Below are 24,070 nucleotides of genomic sequence, written 5' to 3'. Positions count from 1 at the left end.
ACGGGCAGTCGAAGTGCACCAGGCACCCAGTTGATGAGGGTGAATTGCTTGCGGTGGCGAGCGGTGCGGTTGTAGAAAAAGGAGGGGGTTTTGGAATTAAAACTAGGAGTTTTAGGAAAAACCTGTAATTTCTTTAATCCTGCAGCAAATACAAGTCTCAACGATAGGATTTAAGAAGTTTCTCAATTAGATCCGCCGGGATTGTGTCTCGGAAAACAATAGAGACACGCCTTAGGTAGGTAACCATTTAGGTGTTATGTGAATCGTACATTCTATGCTGTTGTTGAGGTTAAAACTTCTTCTCTAAATAGTTTAAAACAAGGTAGCTATCGATGTTTCCTTGTATCTGCTTTTAAGTTCTAAACTTTCTGCTATATTTCAAGTTTTTCAACGTACCTATCTGCTTAGTGATTAAAATCGCCTGCTAATTTGACAATGAATATCGGCCTAAAGTATTTTCACACAATATTAAAAACGTTGTATAGAAGCAGATGTTACTTTGCGGAAGTCCATGATGATATACAAGGAACCAAAAGCTTAATTTGCTATAATCCGCTAAACCATACAAATCTGCATGGTGAAACATGCAGCATGCGATATGCACCACCCGCCCTCCCACTGCTAAACATACAGGAAAAGCCAGCCACTACTTTTGAACACACACAATTGTAAAAACACTTATTAAGTTGAGGTATTATACAATTTTTTAATTCCTTAGCTACAAAGTTGCGTGGAAGCAACTGGCTAAGCATTGAGTTACCCACAAGATGATGTATCTACCACAAACCAGTGGTAGATTATTTTGACGATTCAAAAGCACTTGTAAAAGTTTAATTGAACAAAAATATTTTGAATTTGAATTTGTAGTGTATTGTTACATATTGTATCTTTTTACTATTTGGAAAGAGCAACTGCTGAGTTTCTTGCCAACAATTCTCAGTAGAACCTTTATTTCGAATCGGTGGTAAAGTCAAGTCAGGAGTACATGCATAGCAAGGCTTTCAAGTCAAGATCAAGTGCGATATTATTAGAACACTAGCTGATACCCGCGACTTCGTTCGCGTGGATGTAGGTTTTTTAAAATTCCCGTGGGAACTCTTTGATTTTCCGGGATAAAAAGTAGCCTATGTGCTAATCCAGGGTATAATCTATCTCCATTCTAAATTTCAGCCCAATCCGTCCAGTAGTTTTTGCGTGAAGGAGTAACAAACATACACACACACACACACACACACACACACACACACACACACATACACACACACACACACACACACACACACACACACACACACATACAAACTTTCGCCTTTATAATATTAGTGTGATAATTTCAATGAAATCTACGGCCGCCATGTCTAATTGCGCTTTTGCCTTGCAGTCTGCATCTTGCTGATGATAGATAAGCTGGCAATCCAACAGACACTGATTATGAGGAATTAGCAGTAAATCCACAATCAACCAGCACGGTGGACTATGGGCTAAACCCTTCTTATTCTAAGAGAAGAGGAAACTTGCTCAATAATGTGCTATGATGGGTTGAGATGATGATGATGATGTTGATGATCATAGCTTATTATTGCCACGCAGTCTACCAGGAGTACATACATAGCAAAGCGATCGATTCGAGATCGAGTCTGATACAGTATCGCAACAATTTCAACCAATTCCACGGCTGCGATGTCTAATTGCGCTTTTGCCTTGCAGCACATGAGTAGATATTTGCAGTCTGTGTTAGCAAGATAAGTACGAGCAATCCAAGAGAGACTGATTATGAGGAATCAGCAGTAAATCCACACTCGCCCAGCGTGGTGGACTATGCTCTAAGACCTTTTCATTTTGAGAGGAGACCCATGCCAGTAGTAGCACGTAGTAGGCTGATGATGGGTTGAGATGATGATGATGATAATCATATTGATGATGATGATTATAGCCTATCAAAGCCACACTCTACCAGGAGTGCAAAGATAGCAAGGCGATCGATCGATCGAGTCGGATACAGTATCGCAACATAATTTCAATGAAATCCACGGCCGCGATGTCTAATTGCGCTTTTGCCTTGCAGTCTGCATCAGCAAAGATAAGTGGGCAATCCGAGGGAAAAATAAAGTTCCCCATTCCCGCCTGCGCGGCGCCTCCCCCCTCGCCCCGCGGCCGCTACCCCGCACTCAGTTTGCGCCCTCTCTCGCCCCGGTATCCACGAACTGCGGGTCCCAAAAACCACGAATGATATCGCGAAGCATGCTCTACGAATATGCAGTGGATGTGATCATATAAAGTGTGTGTGTCTGTGTGTGTTATGTACTGACAAAAGTGGATTCTGACATGCCTTGCACGTAAGTGTTTTCACTACTTCATCATAATACAAGTATCTAAGTAGGGCTATGTGCTATGTATAAACATAAGTTTTCGACCCTTCTCATGTTTATTAATATGCTAACCAGCATACATAAGTATTAGTACCTAAGTACTTAAGTAGTCAATATAAAGTACACTTTATAACTTAAGCGCTCTTACATATTATTACAGGATCAATCTACATAGGTATAACACATAAGTTTATAGGTAATATACGGCAGCTATATAGACTTTTATTATTATAAAGTTATAATGTGCCATCTTCGCCCAAATCAACCAGGTAATCAATTTAGAAAAGAAATACCTACATATTTAACCTAAGTAATCGGTTTAGAAAAGGAAGACGGCCACACGTTTCCGAGTATACACCCTAGCATGGCTTTATAGGGTGGATAAACGGAATAAACCAAAATTCCTGTCTGATTTCCTGATTTTTCGGTATAACAAGTAGGTAGTTCCTGTCCGCTTCCGAGATGTAAGTGGGATGAGCTGTGTAATAGATAGATAATAGAACCACAGATACGAGTAATTCCCTTATCTGTGGTACAGATAAACTTTCGCACATTTTATAATATTAGTATGTAAGTATGGATTTCGGCTTTCAGGTAAAAAAATTAAGAATTATTAGTTTTAGATGTAAGTAACAATATTCGATGCTGATATATATTAACCAGCCCAGTTACTGACTTTGGTCGAAGTTGCCAAATCAGTCAATTGTGCAGATAAACTGATAGACAGATGGATTTCCATACCATCCACACTAATATTATAAATACGAAAATGTGTCGGTCTACTTACATCATATTATTATCATAATTGGTTAAGAAAAATCAAAGAGTTTCCACGGGATTTTTGGATTCCCTTTATCCACATAAAACACCCACTCTAGGGTGCATACTCAGAAAAATTATGGTGTGTTGGCCTATATAATACACCGAGGACTAGTAAATAATATAGAAATTCTTTGTAAAGGACGGATAGAAGAAGACATGTTTCCGAGTATACACCCTAGGGTGGCTATTTTAGGGTGCAAAAACGGAATACGACGGGACGTTTTCAAAAAACCTAAATCCACACGCACAAAATTGCGGGCATTACCTATTAGGTGATACACGTAATATATTGTATGGATATTAATACTTAATTGATTCCGGATCACTCACGTTAATTAATGCATTACTTAACTATAATTATCTATAATAAATAATGCAGCTGTTTTACCCATACACTTTTATGTATTCATATTAAACATTATTTATCCTTGTTATTATTATGGTTCCGAAAGAATTTTTAGCATTTCCACAAGTTTAAACAGTGTGTTAATCTAAAAACACAGTAAGTAAGGCTGCTATACCTACAATTGAAGAATTCCAAATTGGCAAAATTGCGTGGAGGCAACCGGCTAAGCTTTCAGTTGAACTCTGCCAATCTGTATAGGTACCATCTGACTGACTGACTGAGTCAATCTGACTACGGCCTAATCCCTTCTTACTCTGAAAGGAGAACTGTGCTCAGTAGTGAGCCAGCAAAAAGTCCATCATGATGATAGATGATAATCTAAGAGTAGGTACTAGGTAGGTATTCCTATAGATAGGTAATAACATAATATCTTGTGAAGTATGTCACGCCCCACATTAATCTTTATTGGCGAACTTCTGATGAAGCATTAACTATTGGCAGAAACTATTAATTAATTGATTTAGCAATAAGGAGAAGCATTTGTCTTCATATTATCTCTCACATAATATAATAATATCACTCCCCCATAACTTCACTATTATTCTATACCTACACCTAATATTACATCGTCTAAGGATTATTGTGATCAGTGTAAATTATTGTAAGTAAACTTTTTTCATGAAATGAGGACGACATTTTATTTTTTTGAAATGCTCTAAAAAGTTACTCAGATCCTTTCGAGACCCCTATGTCCAGCTGTGGACGTTTACCTTTTGAAATGAGCATGAACACACGTAGGTACTAAATCGATACAACAATATATAGGTGTTCTATAATGAAATGCCAGAACGATTATGTTTTATCAGTGTATTATAAAAAAAATCAGTTCATTCGCTTAGGAGCTACGATGCCAAACAGATCATGATCAGACAGATTCAAATGCCTTTCCTACCGAGAAGATCCAGCAAGAAACTCAGCGGTTGCTCTATTTAAAGATTTGAAATACAATATTAGTCCATATATCAAAGTAATTGCAGTCCCGCGGTATACTATACTAGCCGATGCCCGCGACTTCGCCCGCGTGGATTTAGGTTTTTCGAAATCCCGTGGGAACTCTTTGATTTTCCGGGATTAAAAGTAGCCTATGTGCTAATCCAGGATATTATCTATCTCCATTCCAAACAGCCAAATCCGTCCCATAGTTTTTACGTGAATGAGTAACAAACATACACACACACACACACACACATACAAACTTTCGCCTTTATAATATTAGTGTGATTAGTTTACCTTTAAAATTATCAGGCATTCTAATTAGTTAGAATAATTTTCGTGTTTGCAACTCAAAATGTTATACCGTTTGAGACGCTTTGACATGGAGTTGTGTTCGACTCACAACATCATTGAAAATCATATCATCTTCGTCTGTGAGCTCACACTTCGTGGTAATGAAGAACACGTAGCGTAGTACCTAACTTACCCTCCCTGAAAATACATATCCCAATATCTGAAAAACAAAGTAATTAGGGCCCCGTAGCTAAAGGTTAAAAACGGAGCCCTATTAATTTCGCTCGTGCTGTCTGTCTGTCCGTGTGTCACAGGTCGGAGTTCATATTAGTTGGGAGACTAAATGAGTTACAAATCTGAACTTTTGGTGTTGAGTGTAAAACGTTGTCCCAAAACCGAATATTCAAATAGAACTTAAATTATATTATTTTTGAGCGGGGCTCCTATACACGAAATAAGAGCCGGAAAAAATTTCTTACCCTAGCATGTGGGGTAGCTTTATTTTTATTTTATTTTTATCTTTAAGTCTAAGGAAATGGGGGACTAAAGTTGTCAGTTTTAGACCATTTTCGTGACGGGGTCACTTTAAAAAATAAACTTGTTCAAAATATGGAATTATGGTATATTTTGTACCATATACTGTATTTTAACAACAAACATTCAAAACAACAAATTAATTGAATAGTTTGTAAGTTGTGACCAAAACAATCAAGATTTTTTGGGTTTTTCTTTCACGGTTTATTGCGATGTACTAGCTCATACACCCTAAATAATATGATGTTCGTAATAATTATGTACGGAACCCAAAGAGAGCGAGGCCCGACGCGCACTTGACCGGTTTTTCTCAATACATCTTGTCGCTGCATCAAACTAGTTGTGCACAGTCCGATAATAATCATGATGATGATAACGATAATTTAGTAAAACATTATTATACTAACTAAATATATTACACCTTATCGTCTTATTATACAAAGTTAATGAAAGCTAAGCAAAATCGTCGAGGAAAAATAATTTCAAAGGTGAGGCCTCTTCACTGTCGAAATTATGTTTTTATCTTATCAACGCTAAACCGACAGTGTTTACTTGATAAATAAACTTGGTCATTTCAATATTTTTGCCTTTCTCGTTTCAATTTTGGGTCGGAGAACTGAATAAATTCAGATAATTATTCAGATTTTTAACCCCCGACCCAAAAAGAGGGGTGTTATAAGTTTGACGTGTGTATCTGTGTGTCTGTCTGTGACATTGTAGCTCCTAAACTAATGGACCGATTTTAATTTAGTTTTTTTTTTGTTTGAAAGGTGGCTTGATCAAGAGTGTTCTTAGCTATAATCCAAGAAAATCGGTTCAGCCGTTTGAAAGTTATCAGCTCTTTTCTAGTTACTGTAACCTTCACTAGTCGGGGTTGTTATAAATTTTTAATTTACACTTGTCATATTATGGGTACCTCAGACCTTCAAGTCCACGTAAATGAAAAACATCCACTTTCATCACAAACAGAGTACATTTTATAGGAAAAAAAATGATCTGACGGATGTTAAATCCAAAAAAGCGGGGGTGTCCAAAACTACTTTGCTGTATTATATCGAGTGGGATATCAAATGAAAGAGGAAAAAATGTTGAGTTCATAAATAGAAATATAGTACAATATTAAATACACTGAGCGACAGAAAAATAATTTTACTATATTACCTATCACTATCTATCATCGGCAGTTCGCTTGTAGGAACGATACGCAGTTATACGCCTCCGCTTCAGATTGGAATAATTACTGTTTTGCGCACACGATAGTCTATATTATCTACTGTCGATTAAGTTACTCTTTGCCAAAATGTATGTTAGGGTACATTAATTATTCCTCATATGTACTACAAATATTTTAGGTCAAACAATAACTGTTCTCATACTCTAGTAGACTGCTTCAAAGTTGGCTTACTACACTCCTACTCTTGGCAGCTTTCCCGGTTTCCTTTCATGATAACGATCTTTTCAATAAAAAAAACCACGTCTTTGACTAAAAGCTGGAAGGGGCACGCTCAATAATTATCGTCGAACGGAAGTAGGCCTGTTGTGTTATTATCCGACTATGAAATGGAGATTCGTAGGAGAACCAGAGTAACCGACATTGCTTAGCGGGTGGCGAAGCTAAAGTGGCAATGGGCAGGGCACATAGTTCGAAAAACCGATAGACTTTAGGGTCCCAAATTGCTGGAATGGCGACCTCGCACCCGCAAGCGCAGCGTTCGTAGACCCCCCGCTAGGTGGACGGACGACATCAGGCGAGAGGGAGCCGCTGGATTCAGGCGGCGCAAGACCATGGCTTGTGGAAGTCCCTACAAGAGGCATAGCATAAGCTAGTAGATACTTAATAAAATAATTACTATCGTTATAAAGTAGAGCCTCGATAGCTCAACGGCTGAGAAGCAGACTGACTTCCGAAAGGTCGGCGGTTCAAACCCCACCCGTTGCACTATTGTCGTACTCACTCCTGGCACAATATCCTGGAGAGAATATCGTGCGGGGCGCTGACGCGACGCGCAGTTCCGCTGCAGTGCAGTTCAAGTGCGTGGGCACCTTTACGCTTAATTGAAGGGGAAAGGGGAGGATTAGTCATGATTAGCATGGCTAATATTCTTTTTTTTTTCTTTTTTTTTTTGACATTGGCTAATCTATGTAAAGCCAGACGAGAAGAAAAAAAAATATTCTTTTTAAAAAAAAAAAAACAATATTATTATTCAGGGAGCTCGGAATCAGCTTAATAGTGATTTCAATTTTACTGGAAATTGCTACAAATTGATTGGGGGAAAAAATATACAGTCGAGATGAGAACCTGCTTCTTCGTTGAAGTTGGTTGAAAAGAACGAGTTTGTAGTTAAAAAACAATGTGTTCAACTTTTTACTAGCTCTTTTTTCCCAAAGATTACTATTTTTTAACCCCCGACCCAAAAAGAGGGGTGTTATAAGTTTGACGTGTGTATCTGTGTATCTGTGTGTCTGTGTATCTGTGTATCTGTGTGTCTGTGTATCTGTGTATCTTTGTATCTGTGTATCTGTGTATCTGTCTGTGGCATCGTAGCGCCTAAACGAATGAACCGATTTTAATTTAGTTTTTTTTTGTTTGAAAGGTGGCTTGATCGAGAGTGTTCTTAGCTATAATCTAAAAAAATTGGTTCAGCCGTTTAAGAGTTATCAGCTCTTTTCTAGTTTTCTTGTAAAAAAGAAGGTTAGATAACCGTTAGGTTCATAATATTATGTCAATTGACAAATGTCAAGCTGTCAAGATGGACGTTGCCTAGATACATAATTATTTATTTGAAAATGATGTTTTGGAAAACTCAAATTCTTTGGATCGTCGGGGGTGTTATAAATTTTTAATTTACACTTGTTTCCCAAAGATTACTATTTTTTAACCCCCGACCCAAAAAGAGGGGTGTTATAAGTTTGACGTGTGTATCTGTGTATCTGTGTGTCTGTGTATCTGTGTATCTGTGTGTCTGTGTATCTGTGTATCTTTGTATCTGTGTATCTGTCTGTGGCATCGTAGCGCCTAAACGAATGAACCAATTTTAATTTAGTTTTTTTTGTTTGAAAGGTGGCTTGATCGAGAGTGTTCTTAGCTATAATCTAAAAAAATTGGTTCAGCCGTTTAAGAATTATCAGCTCTTTTCTAGTTTTCTTGTAGAAAAGAGGGTTAGATAACCGTTAGGTTCATAATATTATGTCAATAGACAAATGTCAAGCTTTCAAGATGGACGTTGCCTATATACATAATTATTTATTTGAAAATGATGTTTTGGAAAACTCAAATACTTTGGATCGTCGGGGGTGTTATAAATTTTTAATTTACACTTGTTACTATAGAAAATATTTCAACAGATAACGTCGAATTTTCGAAAATATATTTTTACTACAGTTTTTTTTTTTAAATAGGGCAACATATAATATTTCCACGATATTGAAATGCATTTCGAATGTACGGAATTTCCAATACCAGAAAGGTATCTAAAGTTTGAACCAATTTATCAGCAACATAATGGAATTGAATAGTTCAATGAATGAATTGAAATCAAAAATGAAAGAGCGCAGGTTCAAATTCTTGTTGAGCTCATGAAATATTAAAAAAATGGATATTTTTATGCAATTTTTTTAGGTTTTTATTCGATGGTAGATCGAAGCTAAAAAGTTGTGTCATCTGTTTGTCTGCTAGCTTATCACGGCCTATCCATTTTAACGATTTTGACAGAGATCATTGTCTTGGTACCTTGCATCCCAGGGACAGTTATAGGCTATTTTTGTCCCAGAAAAAAATAGTTGTAACGGATTTCTTAAATAATCTAAATTCACGTGGACGGCGTTTCGTCGCGGGCATCATCTATTTGGTACACAGATAGCTTGCATCCTGGAAAATAGGCTAAAAAAAGCCAAAATAAAAAGGTTTATTTTCAGCTTTCACGAACAGGAAAAAGTGGCAAATCAACGAAGTGAAATATTTACTGACGAATAAATTAACCAGTAGCTACGCAGGAAAAATAAAAAAATGTCAAAACTAAATAGAATTCCGAGCGGAAAGATTAGCAAGTGAAATCAGAGTAACGACCGTCGTAAACCAGATGTGTGGCGGCGGAATAGAGCGGGAGGGATTTGGCGACGAAAAACTCCGCATTCACTAGGGCTGCCATTGCTAAAACTGATTTTTTACAAACGGGTGGGTCACCTAGTGTTAAGTGATTACCGCCGCCCTTTGAACATTTGCAGAACCAGCAACCGCCAATGCGTTGTCTTCTTTTCAGAAATTAGTTGATCCGCCCCTTGAATAGCACCATGTTGAAATCTAGTGGAAACACCGCCGAAGGGAGTTGGTTCTACATTTGTATACAACTGGCACCTTGCTGGATGTCGTAATTCGCAAAAATGAGTGTGCAGTCTATTACCAGGATCTCGTCGCCTGGGCAAAAAGCTTTGGGAAGCTATACCAGGATCCGGATCGCTGGGCACGCGGGGATCCGTGTGATGTATGAACGTTTGCTTCAGAAAGGGGAGAAAGATACACTCCTGTTAATGGTCTACCCCAGAAAGGGGAGAGTGGCGTAATAAGGACAAGGAAGTAAGAGAATATACTCAACTTGTAGGGAGTCAGAAGTCAAGAAAGCGCCCCAGGAAACATGTCCAGAGCAAATACCGAACGGGCAGCCCGTATACATAACCGTGAGGTTGGTGGGACCATGCGAGGTGGTGGTTTGAAAGTGACTTTTCCCAACCCTGACTTTACAGAAACTCGTCGGTACATACCTACTCAGTCAAAGCCTCCTTACGATAGCGGCTGTGTTCGCCGAAACGCTCCGAGGGAAGGTCTGAATTTATGGAGAGCGAGTTACGCACAATTCTCACGATTCTTACAATTCTCGAGTAATAAATTTTATTGTTCCTTTTCGCATTGCGTCGCGGAATTGGTTTTACATTTGTTACGCAATCTCACTAACGCACTTAGAGATAGGCAGCCATTAGACGATAGGTTTCGCTTTCTGTTTTGCTAGTCACTTGTGTGTCTGACGGATTACCGTCTAAGGCGCAAGACACACACATGTGGAGTGGAGTGGCGGTGCGGCGTGACTACTGTGTTTCATTAGTTTAAAATCAGTTTTTTACAGGGCTGCCCAAAAAAAAAAAGAGTGTAATGTTTTCAGGATTTATATATATGTCTGTACTCTGTAGGTATATGAGTTTCTTTATTTCACCCATAACTTCTCAAACTGATATCTGATATCGTTAGTTCCTTACATCGTCCTGAGTAACACTGACTCAATTTTTTTAAATAAATCTTTATGGCAGGACAGTTGTAGTTTTTTAAATATTTTAATTAAATATTTCTTGTTTACTTTAATATGATAATAATTGTGACTGAAATTGTTTAACGAAAATGTTCATATGAATTTTAGGTACATTATACAAGCTATATTAGAAGCAATTTTCATGGAAATAGGTTCTACGTGGCTTATCCAAGAAAAGGTACCAAATAAACCGACAAATATAGGATAAATGTCAACGTTCCTAAGTATTCGGTTCAGTTAGTTAAACACAATTTAGTTATAATGAAATTCTGGTAGAACATATATTGCGTCGCGTAATGAATTATTGGGGCAATTGCTTCTATTAGATTTGGAATGGTTACGTTAGGGAATTGAATTATGTAATACAAGCGTTCTGACTCGATTATTGTGTGCACACAGCTGATCTCTCTTTCTTTGAGAAATGTTATATACTATGGCATCATCTATTGAGGGCCAACGCATACCCGTAGAGAGTGAGTCGCGTCTTTTTTTCCTTAACAACGTTTTAGGTATGTAAAAGTCTTGGTCCGGGGACAGAACATCATCTAATCGTGCATACGTGTTTGTTTGTTGGTTTGTTAATTTATTGGTTTGTTGTTTTGTCCTTCAAACACGCGACAACGGAGCATTAGGAAGATTTTTTTGTATGGATCTAGCGAAAGACCTGGAAAGTGACATAGACTACGTTTTATCCCAGAAAATCAAAGAGTTCCCACGGCATTTTAAACCTTAAATCCATGCAGATAAAGTCGTGAACATCTCGGTAAATAAATAAATGGTAATGGCAAAATAAATGCTAAACACACCCATACAGATTTTCCATAGCCGCTCAGACCTACGTTTTGGAGGATTGCCAATAAATAACCAATGCATACCGCAGAATCAGGACTTGCTCAGTGTTCATTAAACCCTCTACGCCGAAACGTCAACAAGTTTATGCCGCACAGGCATAAACACAGGCGGATTTGCAAAGTGCGGATTAGCTTAGCAGAGTGCGGATTTTGCGCAGTCAACTATGCATTTCAAATGTAAAGACTATCTTTGTACTTAGTGACTCTTGTATCAAACTTTTAACACATGCAACGATTATTTTTGCTTTTTTGTGTTTTACTGCATTTTCACTGTTTTCGTTTTTGAAGAACACGTGCAAAAATTATTAGACCAACCAACCCTGCGTTTTCCGGTGCAAGGTCACCAGTCTAGCCTTGGGACCTCAAAGTTTCTTGGTTTTTCGAACTATGTCCCTGCCCATTGCTACTTAACTTCGCAACCCGTTGAGATATGTTGGATACTCTGGTGCTCCTTAAAGTCTCCTCGTTTCTTGATTTCGTAGAGGAACTCCAAGCATAGCCCTCTCCATCACCGCTGAGGCTGTTTGGATTTTCTCCCGCGAATTTGCAAGCCCGCATCACTTTACCAAACTAGATAGAACGGGATTTAGATCCGGATGAAATATTTCACGAAGCAAATCGTTCGCAATAAAATTGAAATGTGCCACGATTGATTTACTGTTAGAATGTGTAGTTAATAAATAATGTGGAAACAGAAATTGAATGGCTTATTGATTGTACAAATAATTTATTGTCACTGATGATAGTTTTAGGCGAATGGATTCAGTGAAAAAGTGATGTAAAAAGTTTTGCCAGGCTTATAAATTATGGCCATTAACTTTAGGAGCCTATACTATTTTTGATTGCCGGTAGTAAAATTCCGACATTATTACTTAGTTTTAAAAGTTTACTGTGTAAGCATATTACATAAAAAACCGGCCAAGTGCGAGTCGAACTCGTGCACGAAGGGTTCCGTACTATCGTACAAGATATACGTATCCTAATACTTTTATGTAAAAAAACAGTGCAAGATAATGTTATTTAGTATATTAATTTTTTCATGAACACATTTTGATTCTTTTTTGTGATGTTTTCCGATTTTTCGCCTTACCTGTGCTATAAGACCTAGCTACTTTCTAAATTTCATGATAGAGTCATGAAATTCCGGTCAACTGGAAATACCCTCTACGTTTCTTGACAGACAGACAACAAAGTGATCCTATAAGCGTTCCTTTTTGCCTTTTGAGATACGGAACCCTAAAAATTGTTCACAAAAACCTTTATAATCTGAAAGCTGCACAATCTACTGAAGATGTAGGTAGTGAAAAAATATCGCATATTACCAGCAAACTCATCGTTAACTGACCCTTATTTATAACGGGTCGTGCCCATATCCGCCCTTATTTAAAGCACGTTCCAATACCAATTTTAGAGGGCTTATGAAAGTTGAGTTATAGCGACAGCGTTCTGTGCGGGCCTTTTAATATCCTGCTATCAGTATAAGGCTGGTTATACAATAGCTCTCAGAATGGTTTGGCCATTAGTCTACCACGCTGACCAAGGCGAATGCAGACTTCATACATGAGAGACATTACGAATAACTTTCAGGCATGCAGGTTTCCTTGCGAGATAAATTGCTTAAAACTCACATACCTCCGAAAAGAGGTGCGTGCCCGGGATCGAACCTTGGACCCTCCGACTACATTCACAATGCCGTTTGGCGTTAACCGATTTTAACCCCAATGCAATTAGCATTAGACATTAACCGTTCAAGTGTGGTTACTCAGTTTAACGCGTTGATTATCGCGATAATTATGGCGTTATTGGGCATTGATGTAGCCGCAACATCAGGCTACCTAGCGTCAAAATATGCTATCACCTGCGTCACCTGCTAGTGATGTCGAAGCCTCGACGATTTTTTACAAGTTCCTAAAGCCTCATTATGAGAGTTTTTTAACGTCCGTTAAAAAAGCGGTCAAATACAACAAATGCATACCCAAGTAAGTATCTGTTCACACATTTGCTGTTGTATTTTCAGCACAACGCCGGGTTTTAACGCAACGCTTTTTTAACGCAACGATTTTTAACGCTCGTGTGAATTAGGGCTTACTGTCGTGAACTGTTCTCTAGTCCACACTGCCTCCACCCCCAACAAAACCAAAATTAAAACAACCATAATGCGTTTTAAATTGGCCATTAAGCTTTACTCCGAATATTCAACAAAGGCGCACGGTAACTTTGATTGAACGATTCTAGTTCCGACCACAGATCACGGATAACCGATAAGCCCCGGTCAAAATACCGCCCTTTATATTAATTCCACCTGAATCTCCGTTATAACTTTCCATTAAAACTTTTGATTAAAACATTGTTGATACAAACTACTTAAACAAACAATTTATGATAGTAAATTAATACTTAGTTTGGTATTTGTAACAAGTATTTCATTATCATCATCATTATCAACCGATAGATGTCTAAAACTGGACATAGGTCTCTTGTAGAGACTTCCATTCACCACGGTCTTGCTCCGCCTGAATCTAGCGACTCGCTGCGGTTCCCTGCGGCTCCCTGTGGCTCCCTGTGGCTCCCTGTGGCTCCCTGCGGCTCCCTGTAGCTACTTGCGGCTCCCTGCGGCTTCCTGCGGCTTCCTGCGGCTCCCTGCGGCTCCCTGCGGCTCCCTGTGGCTCCCTGTGGCTCCCTGCGGCTCGTTTGATGTTGTTTGTCCTCCTAGGGGAAAGTCTTCCAACGCTGCGCTTTCCGGTGCCATTCTAGCAGCTTGGGACCTCAACGTCTATCGGTTTTTTGAACTATGAGTATGTGCTCTGCCCATTGCCGCTTGAGTTATGTCGGTTACTGTGGTTTTCCTACGGATTTCCAAGGGATCTCCTCATTATAAGATTATGAAATATTTTGATTAGTGAAACCAAATTGACATTAGAAGCGGTATTAGCCTAATTACTTCGGCCTCTTATTAAAAGAGTCCTTACTTTTCATTTTGATGCTTTTTGTTAGAAATTAATGCCACTTGCTTTTTTGTACAAGAAAACATTATAAGGACACCTGCATGCCTGAGAGTCCACAATGTTCTCAAATTGCGGATTGGCAGACTTCACACACCTTTGATAGCTTTATGCAGTACTTCCAGGCGAGCAGGTTTCTTCACAATGTTTCCTTCATTGTTGAAACAAGTTATACTATTTTCCTTTAAAATATATTTGAAATACATACATTATGCTCTAAAAATTGGAGTCCAAATCCTGAACTTGGCATCGGCGTCTTAAGCACTTCACAATTTCCATTTACCGTTTTTTTGGTGGTTATATGGGGTATGGGTTTGATAAAACTAACATAAACTGCTATACCCTTTCCAAGCGTACGTACGTAACGCACTAAGCGTTTCCATCTTAGACTACAGCGTCACCTAATAAAAAAAGGTTTAACCTACGTCGACTTTATCAGTCCTGGCACGGCTTTGTTATAAGAAAGAACCCGTGAAACTAAAATGCCCGTATCAGGTGCCATCATAAAAAGAAAGGCGACAAAAAGCTCCGAATATCCGCTGGAAGTTTTTCATCTCGGCACCCGGGGACAATCAATCATTCTCACGACGTTTATTATGTATTTACGCCTTATGTAGGCTTAGTACGATTTGGCACATTACGATAACGTTCATAGATTTTTCATTCGATGACACATGATGCAGTCTAAGATGGAAGCGGGCTAACTTGAAAGGAGTATCGTACTTTTTATTAATATCATAATATTATGATCAACTGCCCACTCATTCCCATCGCATTGTTATTATCATTAGTGAATCTGCAACCATTATTAATTAACTAGGTGATGCCCGCGACTTTGTTTGCACGGATTTAGGTTTTAAAAGATCCTGTGCGATTATTCTTTATTTTCCGGGATAAAAAGTAGCTTATGTCACTCCAGGTCTAGAATTATACCCATGCAAAAAAATCACGTCGATCCGTTCCTCCGTTACGACGTCATTAAAGTACAAACCAACAAACAAACACACTTTTGCATTTATAATATGGGTAGTGATGGGTGGTTATGAAAAGGGATCACGAACATAACCCATCAGAAATACAACACAGCGAAAGAGAGAGAGAGAGAGATTCATAAGATATACGATACGAGTTAACGATGTTTGGACGAACTCAAGCCTTAAAATAAAGTTGTAGTTCATCGATACTCGAAATCTATCATCGTTCTGGAGATGTATAAACTCATGCTAAGACAACTGTAGGAGCAAGAAACGTTTCAGGAAGATTTGTACATTTTTTGTTATGTTATAAAGGGAAAACACGGGCGCTAAGTGAGTGATATCTTTTTTACGAATTGATGAGCTCCCCAGTATAGTGATATGATTGCACCTTTTGAAAATTGTATGAGTTACATTTGGGTTTGGATTGATTTCTTCGAAAAGGGTTTTTGTAGTAGGTAGAAGATAGTAGGAAAGTAGGTACGTGAGGTTTCTGAAGCTGCCTCTGGCGCATATAAAAGGGAACGTCTCATTAGATATTGGCAGGGATTAAATTAGATTAGATTGTGAGCACTAAATTATGATAAGACGACAGTTTGGGAATGATAATGATCAATATACTATTTCAATAATAGATCGAGAGATGGATAGAAAACTCTATTGCACACAAAACATAAAATAACCAAGACAAAACAAATAAACTTAAAACTTAAAACAATTACATTCAAAGGTGGCCTTATTGCTCAAAGCAATCTCCACCAAGCAACCCTGGTGAAAGCAGAAAATAGGAAATCGTTTGTGAACCGACCATTGGCACTGTAGGTATTATCAGTTTTCACAATCCTAAACTGCGTTGTCAAAATACAATCTATCGTTATACCGAGTACCGATGATGGCCGCGCTGGGTGTCGGTTATTGGCCGATTAGTTTCACCACATTAAACGGTTAAATGACTAAACTTCCGAGTGATTAAAATTAGGTGAATTAAATTCCTATTCGCTTTAGTGATAGGTATAATTATAATTTTGTATGTAATCACCAATACTTATTTGAATTTTAGAGTAAGTGCTGCTGGCTACTGGCACAGATACTAAGTAGTACTTAAAAGAATACAGGGTGTAATTAGGACGCTAGCAAAAACTTAGCGTTATTATTATACTGCCTTAACACAATCCAATGCCAATAACCATTAATTGCTTTATCTCTTAGTTTTAGTGGTTTAGTAATTTTCAAACTCACATTGTTAGCGTGCTAAATTTGGGCGAATGCCCCGCCTACGACGCAGCATTGACTTGAAAGAAAGAAAGAATTTTTTTTTATTTGTTCACTGTAACACTACAATCACACTAATATTATAAAGGCGAAAGTTTGTATGTATGTGTGTGTGTGTGTGTGTGTGTGTGTGTGTGTGTGTGTGTGTGTGTTTGTTACTCCTTCACGCAAAAACCACTGGACGGATTTGACTGAAATTTGGAATGGAGATAGATAATATCCTGGATTAGCACATAGGCTACTTTTTATCCCGGAAAATCAAAGAGTTCCCACGGGATATCGAAAAACCTAAATCCACGCGGGCGAAGTCGCGGGCATCGGCTAGTGTATCTTAAAACTAATTGAGTTATTCTACATAATATTGTACTTATAAGCTAAAATGTACTAAAATTAATGTGTCACATGACCAAACATAGGTCTCCCACTCAGCATAATGCTACAGCAAGCTGCATCGCTGGCTTCGACTGATCTATTTACGTAACGTTCGTTGACCTCAGCGTCAGTCAGATGTTTTATTTGCAATATATTGTGAACTTTTAAAAAATACAGGATTTAAAAAAGTGGTTTTTTATGGTATCTTATCAATAGTCTTTATTATGAGATTTAATATACAACAAAGATAGTGAATTTCAAAAGAGCCGTCATGGAAATTTAATAATTACCAACATAGAATTATATCTTGTACGATGCTACAAGCCTATCATGTGCGTGTCCGTTTGGCATTTGACCGGTTTTTCCTGTAATCACTTAAAATTATAAATTGAATTTAAACATTTCCAAATAACGCCAGGTGTAATTACAGCTCAACGAGCGTAAAATTCGTCCGCGTTCGTGTTTTACATAAACTTAATAAATCACACCGTGCCAAATTTAATATTATATAACGTTATAAAATAAGCTTTAATGTATTTTGAACACGTAGTAACATTCCAATGTCGGAAATTTCAGTTTGAATACACGTGAAATGCGCTAGCGGCGTTTTAGTGGTAAAAAAAATATTAAGTAATTAAAAATTAAAATTGCAATGAAACTATTGTAGTATTGTCTCCGAAGTCAGTGATTCTCCCCATAGGGAAGCGATTCGTAATTCATGTATAGCGTGAGTTATTCTATCGACTGCGCCAAATATAATAAGGAGGCGACTGCTGCGGAGTCTGAATGAAACTCGGCTGTTATTGTACAACTAGCTGATGCCCGCGACTTCGTCCGCGTGGATTTAGGTTTTTCGAAATCCCGTGGTAACTCTTTGATTTTCCGGCATTAAAAGTAGCCTATGTGCTAATCCAGGATATTATCTATTTCCATTCCGAATCCGTCCAGTGGTTTTTGCGTGAAGGAGTAACAAATATACACACACATACACACAAACTTTCGCCTTTATAATATATTTTTTTTTAATATTAGTGTGAAGTACGCACTACTGTACTCCTTTTGATCGTCAGAACTGTTAGATTTGTAAGAAGATATAGCGGTGATAATTAATTACATAAACTTAAAACTAAAGCTACGTGGGTGCCAAACGCACAACAAACTTAGCCGGGTATTCTTTTTGTCATCACCACTTCACCAAATCACTTAACTTATTAGAACTATCAAAGATGTTAAGCAGCTCATTCCCAAGCTCTCTTATCATTTAAATAATCCTTTACATTGTAGTAGGATTTGATTAATAAATAATTTGGAACTTCTTGAGAGACATTTTTAATATTATGTATTCTGGAAGTAAAAATGAAATGAATTACTGTTTACTTAGGTCTAGAAGCGAGCATTACAAGTTTTTATTATTATTATTTATCGTATTTACATTATGACAGTCGCTTTTTTTCTTTTAATTTGTTTATGTTTTTATGCACTTCTTTAGTTCTCTCTCGTGGTCTCATACTATATTTTATGGTTCGAACAGGACTCCAGGACCTCAAGACCCGTAGCAAAACTAGCTAGCCCCAAAACCAACGAGGCAGGTAAATAACGACAAACTAGGTTATATTCACGTTCCAAAAGGTTTGAATATTCACTTTTCATAATAAGAATACATTTGCATGTAGGTAGCCATGCCGAAAATACATTCATAATTCATATGTAAAGTACGAATATGTATGAAATGTATGAAGCAAACATTACCTCTTCAAAGCGTTTCAGTTTATTCATATTTCTCTGTAAGGTATGTTTCATCAAGGACTTTTCGAGAGTAAACATTTTGTTTGCATTACGTATACCCAGGTACCTACTAAGTTTTCATGAGTTTCAAAGAGTTCATGATTAAAGGATAAGTATTACATGACGTACAAAATTCGTGATCGATGATGAGTAAGACAGAACATAAGTGCGAACGTATAGAGTAAAAGAGCTAGAACTCTTGATACAAATGTGGCTGAATAAGTGACTGGGAGGGCTGATTAAACTGTGACACATTTATTGTTAAAGCTAGTTGATGGCCGCGACTTTGTCCACGTGGATTTACTTTTTAAAAATCCCATAGGAACTTCTTGGTTTTCCGAGATAAAAAGTAGCCTATGTCACTCTCCAGATCTTTAAAGGCTACCCATTCAAAAGGTGAGGTGCAACCGTTGCTCCGTTGCGACGTGATTAAAAGACAGACAAATAAACAAAAACACTTTGGCATGGGTATAGTGCGTTTCATCGAATAGTACCTATGGCGTTATGTTGGCTCCCCTGTCTGTTGGGTTGTCATTGGCACCATATTGGCATGAGAAGACGCAGATTTTGTTTATTTTCATTTGATTTTCATTTCATTCATTCAGGAAAATCAAATTAAAATAAACAAAATCTACGTCTTCTTATGGAAATATGGTGCCAATGACTTGGACAGACAGGGGAACCAACATAACGCCATAGGTACTATTCGATGAAACGCACTATAGTGATGGTTATGACACACAGACAGATGGATAGACGGACTAAATGAAAGGTGTGTTTTAGTGTGTAAAAAATACAGAACCTCGATGTATATAATTTTTAAATTGATTGCCTAGCCATTATATTCAGAGCTCTCTAAATACATATTTCCCTTTATTACCCATGAATATTCATCAGACGCGGAATACCTTTTGTTTATTTGATTTCGCAATTTTGTATTCATAAAAATTTTCAGGCATTCCGAATTAGGATCAGAATATTTGAATAAAGCGATTATGTCTCGTAACTCGTTACAGTTCTGAAATTGGTATTAGAGTGAAATTTGAATAACAAAATACAATAACAATGTGTTGTACCTGTATTGTTATTATTTCTACTGTAAAATAAGACAGCTAACTAAGAAGGTTACATGTTACTGTAAAAGCCCGAACTAAGGTAAATCCTAGGAACTTATAGTAAAATCTAGGATTTGCTGAGTCCTAATAGTAAAATGCCGAACTGGGCTGTGGAATAGAGATGATGACTACTAGTCAAATCAGGGACTTTTTATCAAACGTCAAAACGCTTGCTTATTAAGGGAGCTTGTATTAAATACACAGATGTGACGTCATAAACGTTTGACGTAATTTGACGTACGTTTTTTAGTTAAATGGATAATTTAAAATGGCTAGCAAACGTAAAACTAACAGCGGACGTGGATTTTACGAATTTTGGAAGAACCTTTATTTAATTAACTAGCTGATGCCCGCGACTTCGTCCGCGTGGATATAGGTTTTTAAATATCACGAGGGACCTGTCCAATTTTTCGGGATATAGGTAGCCTATGTGTTAATCCAGAGTAAAACCTATCTCCATTCTAAATTTCAGCCAAATCCGTCCAGTAATACTTGGTTAAAAAAGTAACAAACATACACACAAACTTTCGCCTTTATAATATTAGTGGGATAAATAAATAATATTTTATTTCAGACTAAAAAGTCCATTTACAAAGTAATTAATAGTTATTAAGAAATAATTTATCTTCGACATCATCATCATCCCAATTGTTGATTTCGGACTTTTATCAGCATTCACTCGGTAAATCCTAGGTTTTACGGACAAATCCTAGTTCTAAGTATATTACACTTTATTCAAACGGATACGGATGCCAAATGTTAGGAACTATGTATTTCAGAATTCCAAACGTCTGTGCACTTCAGCAAAATTGTGCGGGCGACGACAAATCCGTTCGGCACGCTAAACCTCGTTTACGTGTCGTCGGTAAAGGGGTTACGCTCAAATTGGGGCTAGGGTTGTCAACTACTTTCAAACGCTCACTTTGAAATATTTTATAGAACAAAAAGAAATACGATAAAGGAAAAGAGATTAATTAAAACATCTTACAAATCTAACAATTCTGACCATCAAAAAGAGTACTTTGAATACATAATTTTATTTGATTTGATGCGGACGGGACTGGGTGATATAACTTACAGCTCAAATCGCTATTTAGACGCCTGTATTCTAGTTTTTTTGTACATCTCAATAAAGTCTATTATGTATGTAGTATTTATTAGTACGCCAAAATGGCTAATGTACTGGACTTTTTATTATCTTAGATTTAACATTTTATGTAAGTACCTAAACATATTATGCTAATAAATAATTGTATTTTATTGTTTTGGAAACTTGAAATGTTACATAATATGGACGTTATCTTTTTAACGTAAGCTCCCCTAGGAAAGTATTAGAAATTCCACCAGATCAAAGACGGGGCGTAAGTATGAATGTAACTCTGTAGTTACATTCATACTTACGCCCCGTCTTTGATCTGGTGACTGCGTGTTGTTTAAGGACATGTTATGTTATATAAGTAAGCATACTAATAAAATATAGTGTTAAAACAAATCTTTCCTTTTTTTGGTTTCTTCGTTCAAAGACTAGCCAAAGTTTGTTGCAAATAATTTGGCAGCCCTAGTCATAGCTCCCTGATTTGGTAGCACGCATCGGTTATTGGCAAACAGCCAAAAGGTATACGCGGGTATTTGAAATTTATGTAGAGTCAGTTATGTACATAGGGTCAAAGAAATTCTGAGAACAGTACGCCCAGAGATTACTTAAATATTACAAGGAACCAAAAGCTTAATTTGCTATAATCCGCTGAAACAGACAAATCTGTATCGTGCAACATGCAGCATGCGATATGCACTGCTCGCCCTCCCACTGCTGAACATGCAGGAAAAGCCAGCCACCAAGCAACAACCAATCCGTTAATGTTACAAATAAATTGCGAGGTGAAACAAGTATCTAGTGATAAAAAAAATAATTAAAAACATAACTGCTCTACCATAATATTGAATTTAAAAAAAAAAAACTATAGCCAGTGCCATTCGGGATGATATAAGGATTCTAATGATACACATATAATTTCTAAAGGCATTTAGGAGTCATGGGAGAACAAACTAACTCACATACATGCCTGCCTAAAGGTTGCCTGGTAGAGATTGCTCTAAGCAATAAGGCCGCCTTAGCACACAATTGTTTTTTCTGTTTTCTTCTTACTGTGTTGTGTTCCTTGACATGTGTTTTTGTGTGCAATAAAGACTTCTACCTATCTATCTATCTATCTTTCTATCTATCTATCTATCTATCTTTCTATCTACCTATCTATCTACATGAACGCTGAAAACATTACTTTCCTTTTTTTGGGCAGGCGTGAAATATTCATACAATGAAAGCTAACGTAAATAACCCGTGGGTAGGATGATTTACAAACTTAATAAAGCCTTATTAGCTTATAATAAATACGTTAATTTCATTTTAATATTTAACGCTCATTCCACGGTTCGGCGAAATACGATTATCTTCTCTCCTACCGTGTTTCTGTTCATTATACCAATTACAATAATAAATCAGAGCAAATCTAAATATAAAAGGAAAAACTGGCTAACTGACTGATCTATCTACTAGTCTATCTACTAGGCGATAATAAGAGTAAATTAAAAATTTATGACACCCCCGACAAGTGAAGGTTACAGTAAGAACTGGAAAAGACCTGCTAACTTTCAAACGGCTTAACCGATTTCCTTGCATTACAGCTAAGAACACTCTCGATCAAGCCACCTTTAAAACAAAAAAAAAACAAAATTAAAATCGGTTCATTAGTTTAGGAGCTACGATGTCACGGACAGATACACAGATACACACGTCAAACTTATAACACCCCTCTTTTTAGTTCGGGGGCTAAAAACTATATAACACATACTTTTTACCTGGAAAGGTCTGAAAGTTTTCATGTTCAAATTCAAAAATGTTTTTATTCAATTAGACTTTTACAAGTTCTTTCGAATCGTCAAAAGCATCTACCACTGGTTCGACATGGGATTTTTTTAACTTCATCTCACTTCCCTCATAGTCAAAATCCAAAATAGGTAGGTACTCTTTGATTGTTAATTGTTGAACTTGTAAGATGTGATAATTATTATCTACGGAGCCCTAAAAGAGCAAGGCACTCGCCGACTCGCACTAAGAACTATTACACTCGCCGGTTTTACCATTTCGGTTTTATTTTTGACTGGAACCGGTCGGGCGTAATGAAGCAACTTGCAGATTTTCTTTAGAACTTGAGCCGAAATAATTCATCTACTTTTTTAATTTCACCTTATTGTATGCACCGGTGCTATTCGACGTTCGTTAAAATAATATTATTATATAAACCTTAATTTTCAGACAAACATAAACAAAAGCATCATTAAATTTTCACATCACGCCTGAATGAGCGGAAATCTAATTGTTGGGGCGTAATTAAATTAAAAAAAAAACCAAACATTTTTAATAAAGGAGCATTGCAGTGCTGTATTGTGTTGGGACAAATTAATTATTATAACAATTGCAGCAATGCCTTTCATAAATGGTTATTATTTATTTGTATTTGTTTTCAAAAATATATAAATTATTCTTGTGTAGTACACAATTTTCGCTGTGATATCCTAGTAAGCTGTGATAGCCTAGTGGTTAGAACGTCTGAATCGGAGGTCGGGGGTTCGATCCCGGGCACGCACCACTAACTTTTCAGTTATGTGCGTTTTAAGCAATTAAATATCACTTGCTTTAAAGGTGAAGGAAAACGTCGTGAGGAAACCTGCATGCCTGAGAGTTCTCCATGTTCTCAAAGGTGTGTGAAGTCTGCCAATCCGCATTGGGCCAGTGTGGCAGACTATGGCCTAAGCACTTCTCATTCTGAGAGGAGACCCGTACTCAGTAGTGGGGCGGAAATAGGTTGATCATGACGATTGATGATGATGACACAATTTTCACAATAAAGCTTTGCCATGGAGTTGTTTAGTCGATACCTTTTTGTGTGTATTCGTGCAGTTAACGAATCGCGTACAATGAGCACCTATCACGCTATTTTGTTTTCGAACCGTTTATATAATTTGGTATCAGAAAATTACCTGCCT

General features: G+C 37.3%; 1 protein-coding gene across 1 annotated transcript in view; it reads left to right on the top strand.

Annotated features, from left to right (window-relative positions):
* The first annotated feature begins 2,185 nt into the window (after positions 1-2,185).
* The window catches only part of LOC123869839, a 68,200-nt gene continuing 46,315 nt past the window's right edge, over positions 2,186-24,070 (top strand). Inside the window, exon 1 of the mRNA XM_045912900.1 lies at positions 2,186-2,336. The gene's annotated coding sequence lies outside the window, so the exon portion shown is untranslated. The remainder of the gene's footprint in view (positions 2,337-24,070) is intronic.

This window comes from Maniola jurtina, chromosome 11 (genome assembly GCF_905333055.1).
Source record: "Maniola jurtina chromosome 11, ilManJurt1.1, whole genome shotgun sequence".
Lineage (NCBI taxonomy): Eukaryota > Metazoa > Arthropoda > Insecta > Lepidoptera > Nymphalidae > Maniola > Maniola jurtina.
This window is presented reverse-complemented; position numbering and strand designations above follow the sequence as displayed.